The sequence below is a fragment of the Crocuta crocuta genome, unplaced genomic scaffold (assembly GCF_008692635.1).
Source record: "Crocuta crocuta isolate KB4526 unplaced genomic scaffold, BGI_CrCroc_1.0 scaffold581, whole genome shotgun sequence".
Classification (NCBI taxonomy): Eukaryota; Metazoa; Chordata; class Mammalia; order Carnivora; family Hyaenidae; genus Crocuta; species Crocuta crocuta.
In genome coordinates this window covers 847226-854294 of record NW_027528635.1, presented here as the reverse complement: position 1 = coordinate 854294, position 7069 = coordinate 847226, and the positions used below count along the sequence as shown (strand labels likewise).

The window sequence follows — 7069 nt, the reverse complement described above, 5'->3', positions numbered from 1 at the left end:
AGAGAGACAGCGTGAGCAGGGGAGGGTCAGAGAGAGAGGGAGTCACAGACTGAAACAGGCTCCAGGCTCTGAGCTGGCAGTCAGCACAGAGCCCGACGCGGGCCCGAACCCACAAACCGCGAGATCATGATCTAAGCGGAAGTCAGACGCTTAACCAAGCCACCCAGGCGCCCCCAAATTATGTTATTTTTTATAAAGACTCAACAGTGCTTCTGGAATTATATATTCCAGATCGGGAAATACAAGAAATATCTTACTTACACATGACTGGTGGCAGTCTCATATCAGTAGCATTTGGATTTCAGCTCTGACAATTTCTAGCTTTGTGTTCATGGGTTAAGTCCATTGACCTGTTGGGGTTTCAGTTTATCCTCCATCAGAAAGGAAACCATTATGTGTATCAGTTATCGACTGATGTGTAACAAATCAAATGTATCTTACAAGCTTAAAACCAAAAGAAATTGTAATTTCACAGTTTCAGTGGGTCAGGAATCTGGGAATGGCTTAGCTGGGCGGTTCTGGCTCAGGGTCTCGCTTGAGCTTCCACGTAAAGCTGTAAACTGGGGCTGCCATCATCAGCAGGCTTCACCGGGATTAAAGGATCCATTCCCAAGCCTACTAATTAGGTCTCAATTCCTCAGTTCCTTACTGGACACTGGCCAGAGGGGAAGGGGAGGGGGGAGAGACAGACAGACGGAACCAGGAAAAAAACATACAGCCCTTTTGTAACCATTGGAAATGACATCCTATGACTTCTGCCATATTTTGTTCACTGGAGGCAAGTTATTAGGTTCAGCTCACGCTCAAAGTGAAGTCAGCTTCACCTCTTGTAAAAAGGAGTTGCAAAGAGTTTGTGCATATAATTTAAAACCATCAAATATACAGCACTGATATCAACCCTCTTCCACCTTCTAAAGTGAACTCCATCCAGTATACTGGAGAGAAACAGCCGTGGCAGCAACAGCAACAACAAAAATGTCTCTATAACTGCATTATTTTCATGTGACAGCTGCTTCTTTGAACCTCCCCTGAGTCCACTCTCTGGGACTTCTGGACTCCTGTCTCCTCCGTGATGACTCAGTTGTCTCTAGCGACACTGCAGAGAGGTGACTGTAAGGCAGTGCACAATTACTTCTCCTGGCCTGTCTTAGTCATCCCCACAGCATGGCCACACGGCCTATTTAGCTGCAGGGTATTTTAACCGTATTTGGAGAAACAGAATATCTCAGACCTAGAATCAAATACTGGGCGTATCTGCTATTAAAAGTCTCACTGGACTTCTCTCAGTCAACACGTCTTTCTAAAATGTTCCATCTTTCTATCATGTTGGCTAATCTCTATTATTCTTTCTTTTCTCAGACTTCACATATTCTTTTTTTTTTTCATTTTTGTGTGTGTTTTATTGTGAAAATTAACATAGTTACAGAAAAGTGTGTAAAAACATGTAAGAACATTTATTTTTTTTTCTGGCTATCTCTGATTTATTTTTATTTATTTTTTTACAAATAGTTTCTTGTCAAATTAGTTTCCACATAACACTCAGTGCTCATCCCCACAAGTGTCCTCCTCCATGCCCATCCCCCCCTCCCCCCCACATCCATCAGTCCTCAGTTTTTGTCTGCCTTCAAGACAGACTTCACATATTCTGGCTCATCTCTTAATACAGAGCAGTGCAACGGTCTCTGTTCTTCCCTTGCATCCTTCTCATAACCTCAAGATGTCACTCCCCACTCTCACGTGACATGTGGAGACACTGTCCTGAACAACATCCTCTCCCTAATAGTACCCACTATTAAGACGGATATTCATTTTCTCACAAATTACCTACCCATTCATTCATTCATTCATCCATCCATCCATCCATTCAACCATCCATCCATTTCTCCACAGTTTACTACCCCACCTATGATATGTTAAAACACGATGCTAGAAATGTAAAACCAATGAAGACACTATCCATGCTACTCAAAATATCACAGTTTAAAAAAAGGGATAGATGGAGATATACATTAGGAAAACAATGCAGAGAGCTTTCTTGGAGAGCAGGCGGTAAGATCTAATCTGAGTCCTGAAAGTTTCTTAGCAATTAGCCAGATACAAAGGTGAGAAGCTGGAAAGAAGAGAGATTCCCAGAACAGCGGTTCTCAAACTTAATTGTGCATCAGAATCACCTGCTGAGCTTCTCAAGCACAAATGCTGGGACAACACCCATCGTTGCAGATTCAGTAGGTTGAGGGTTCGGCCTGGTAATCTGCATCTCTAACAAGTTCCCAGGGGTAATAATACTCACGGCTGCTTGCCCAAGGGTCACACTTTAAGAACCACTGCTCTAGGCCAACAGAGATAGACATGGTGCGCTTGAAATACTGCACGTAGGTAAGAAGGGTTGGCACATCCAAGGAGAGTAGTAATGAGAGATGAATCTAGAGGACCAGGACTAGATTATGACACCCTTTGAAAGTTATGTTAAAAGGTCTTAACTTTATCCTTGGGTGGGGGGGTGGAGACACGGAGACATTGACTGTTATTAAGCGAGAGCATATACATGTTCATATTCAAGCTTTAGGAGGATCACGCTGAAGGCAATGCCCAGAACCGGCTAAAGTTGAAGGCAGATCCCCAGCAAGAATACTTAGGAAACAGTTGTATTGTATCAGGTGAAAGGTGAATTGAAGTAATGGAAATATGATAATGATAATTACCAGTATAAATATAATAATGTCAATAAAAGTGATGATAGCCAACAATTTTAAACACTATTGGGCATGCAGGAGTCTAAGACCTTTACATGAATTATTACATGTAATTCTCACAACAATCCTGTAGAATACATTGATTATTAGACCCATTTCATAAGAGGACAGTAAGACTGGGAGAAATGAAGTAATTAGCCTAAAGTCACACAGATAAGAAAATATGGAGTCAGAATCCAAATACAGATAGTCTAACTTTCGAATCTCTGCTCTTAACCCCACACTTTGAGGTAAAAGGAGGCTAATGGCCATGGGCAAGTCCATGTTTTGTACAACCAGGTTAATTATGGTTCCGTTAAGCCTAAACCCATTTTCATCGCTATATGTTGTCATAGAACAGGATTCTTTTCGATCAGAGTACTCATTTAAGTAGATAATTCTGCCTTTTGAAGTGATACTGCTTAATCAGGTATGCCTTCCTCACAGATCTGAATATCCAGGAAAATGGAGACTACATTTGCTTTTGTTTACCATTTGTATCCCCATGCCCTAGTATGGGGCCTCAGCCAACACTGAATTAATAATTCTTGAGGTGGCTCACTCGGTTAAGCGTCCGACTTCAGCTGAGGTCATCATCTCACAATTCATGACTTCCAGCCCCGTGTCAGGCTCTGTGCTGAGAGCTCAGAGCCTGGAGCCTGTTTCGTATTCTGTGTCTCCCTCTCTCTCTGCCCCTCCCCCGCTCACACTCCGTGTCTCTCTCTCTCTCTCTCTCTCAAAAATAAACATTAAAAAATAATTTAAAAATAGTTGAGAGAACAAAGAACAAATGAAGATGAGAAGGAATAAGTTCTTGGTGGAAGAAAAATCCATTTGGAAACATCCAATGGGTTATAGCATATAGACATCTGGAGCTTAGAGAAGAAGAAAAGCAAGAAAAAATAGATCTTGGAGTCATCAGCTCAGAATATTAACAGAACCCATTTGAGTGAATGAGGGTCATCCAGGGCTCGTATGAAGAAAATGTCATTATAAGGATAAGTGCATATCATGCAGATGATCACGAAAATGATAATTACTAATTATATTAAATTAATATAAATAGAACCTAGCTGATTACACATTTCCTTCGCTTTATGGTCACAAAGTCAAGGAAAGCCTGGATGTTGCTTTGGTGCAAAACTTACTAAGACTTAGACACATTTTATCTTCCCCAATGAACTGCCCAGCTAGTGCTTACCATAGACCTGCAGAAAAAACTGGTTTCATCTGGCATCAAGTAGAAGGGGTTGGCTCCCTTCCAAGTTGTGTTGTGACCTGGCATCTGTGAGCTGAGCACGCCTCTTGCATTCTGGCTCTCTCATTTCCTGTCACCGTGCCTGAGTGTGAAAGCCCAGCCCACCAGAGACATTCCTCTTTGTCTCTACTTTCAGTTGCAGGGATTAGAGCCCTTAGTACCCATTTAATCTGACCCGAGTAAGGTACAGTGGCCTTGAGTGGATAAAGGGAGAAAGCTCAATGTCATCTTGGTAGCATAAAGCCATGTCACAGACGTTTACAGAGACATTCTCCTTGGACACAGTGCCCTCCATGATCTGGCTCTTGCCATCCTTATCTCAGCTCCAAATACTCTCCCTTGCTCACTCTGTGGCAGTCGGACTGACCTCGTTATGGTTCTTCAAATGCACCAAGCCTGACCCTGTTCAGGGCCTCTGTACTTCCTTGTTCTTCGGCTAGGAACCCATGGTTCATTTGCTTGTGCTTTTCATAATACTATGTAAATATCATCCCATTAGAAAATGTTCTCCAGGGATGCCTGGGTGGCTCATTCAGTTAGGCGACCAACTCTTGATTTTGGCTCAGGTCAGGATCTTATGGTTCATGGGAATGAGCCCCACGTCAGACTCTATGCTGACAGCATGGAGCCTGCTTGGGATTCTCTCTCTCCCCCTCTCTCTCTGTCCCTCCCCTGCTCATGCTTGCTCTCTCTTTCTCTCTTTGTCGAAATAAACAAACAATAAACATTAAAAAAATAAAAAGAATATTCTCCAACCCTTAACCATCATTCTCACAACTATCACCCTATTCAGTTAGCTTTTGTTGATATGCGTTGTATCTACTAATAGTTAGGGTTTAGAAATTAAAACTGAAAAATGTTAATATATTTATGTTTTATTAATTTAAATATAATACACCATGACACGTTAACCTAAATGACACATCTATGAAAAATAACTGTTTTCAAAACATAAAACATGTAGTGAGAAGGGTGACATTGTTTTATATTTCTGAAAATATCTTTAATGTGTTGTTTAAAAGGAGATATCTGGCTTTGCATTTCCACTTTATCATTCAAACTTGAATGAAATGTTTTGACTGAAGTATATCAATAAAATCCAGCCATACACAGAAATCAAATCCGAGANCTCAACAGATGATGCTTTTTAAAAGTTACTTGTATATGGAATTTGAAACCAAAGCAGTGGACTTTTTAAATACTCGTTTGCACTAAATTCCATTGATTTATTTTACACTGGGGATTCTTTACCAGTGCCTGCTTTGTGACATCATGTACTGGTCACTTGGAAAACAGCAGTTCCCTGAACTATGCAGATCTTCCAAAGGCAGACCCTTCCCATTTATGCAACATAAAAAGGCCTACTTGTTGCTGTCACCACCAATCTCATCAGAAAGCNAAAAAAAAAAATGCTGTCATTTGTTTTTCTTGAAATGACAAACTCCATTCTTTTCTAAGAAAATATTGCCAAAAGTCCAAGTCTGAATAACAATAATTTGTCTGTCAGTCAGTCTGTCAAGTAAAATGACAGTCTATGAGCGAAAGCAGCGCCTCTGGTTTGTAACTCTAGTCATTACAAACGTGCTTTTACTCAAGAGAGCGTTGTTATTTTAGTATGCGGCAGAAATACTTTGTTTTCATTTGGTCACCAATCTTTAAAAAATATTTCTACTCAAGGTTCAAGATACAATGAAATTACGAAATTTTACTGTTTCATTAAAGATATTGTTAGGCAAGATTTTGTTTTATTTGTCTCTCTCTCTTTTTTAATGTTGTGTTGCCATTATCTTGATTCACACTAATGCACCAACATTGAATTTACTCTGTCTATCGGACTGATAGAGTAAAAGGGGAAAACAATATCTTAGTAACATTACAATAGTAACTTTGCCTTTGCTGACCCCCTAAAAGAATCTCAGAGACCATCCCTCATTGGCACCCTCAGGATCTCACTTAGATAACCAGCATCGTAGGTATGCTCCTTAGAGTAAAATTTCTGGGTCAGAGCATGCACATATTCAATCTCACTACAAGCTGTGAAATGCTCCAAAGTGGGTTATATCAATTCATGGCAGTATATTAAATTTCTTATTTCTATCCCTTGGTATTATTTATTTTAAAAAATTTTACAGAATTCCCTTCCTAAGGGACAAGCAATGTTCTTCTTTTCTGTTGCTTCTTTATTAGAGTATCCTATGAACATACAAGATAGGCCATTCTCAAAAAGATGCTAGATATATATTCAAACATATTCGATACATACAGATATTCAAGTACATGTATATATTCAAAGGGTAGCATGCTAAAGACACAGTTCTGAGACTTATTTCCAGTAACATTTTCTAGATATATTTCCTTATCAGAAAGTATAGAACTGCTTTATTTAACAGCTGCAGAGTTTTCCATTTTATGGATGTACCATCATCAAAGCAGTATTTTTCCTTTTTTCGTTAGATTTTTATAAATCTCACACATTAATCCTTCTTCGGCCATACATGTTGCAAATAAAATTTCCCAACCTGTGACTTATCTTTTCACTCTTTATGGACCTTAACCAAAGCTTTACTGTAATGTAAGCCAGGTTTAGAATTGGTTTTCTTTATTTCTTCATTTGTCCTGTGTTTCGTAACAAAACTGTTGACGTTCAGATTCTCAGGCTCAATTCTTAAATCCACCGGGATTCCTTTTTGTGCCTGGTGTGATACGCAATGTGATTTCATTTTTTCCATATGGATGACCAATCTTCCAGCATTCTCTCTCCTGACTTCCACAGCTTTGAATTGTCAGTTTTTTCATATATTAAGTAGCCATATGTAAGTGGATCTGTTTCTAGGTTCTATCTTCTATACTACTTATCTATTTTCCATCTTTCCACCAATACCATTCTGTCTTAATTACCATGTTGAAAAAAATGTTGACACGGGATACGACAAATCCCCACACCTTACTGTTCTTCAGAATTGTCTTCACGATTTTTGTCTATTAGGGGCAGATAAATGACATCGTGGATGTTGACCTGTAATTTTCCTTTCTTTATAACTTTATAGTCTTTTTATATTGCTTCACAAATTGATTTCCT

General features: G+C 39.5%; 1 protein-coding gene across 7 annotated transcripts in view; it reads right to left on the bottom strand.

Moving 5' to 3' along the window:
* The window catches only part of SLITRK4 (SLIT and NTRK like family member 4), a 694124-nt gene that overhangs the window by 326940 nt on the left and 360115 nt on the right, over positions 1-7069 (bottom strand). The window contains exon 1 of one of the 7 annotated variants that reach the window (XM_077755192.1): positions 262-341. The exons of the other annotated variants lie outside the window; for them this stretch is intronic. The gene's annotated coding sequence lies outside the window, so the exon portion shown is untranslated. Of the gene's footprint in view, positions 1-261; positions 342-7069 lie in introns of those variants that run through there. 7 annotated transcript variants of the gene reach the window in all.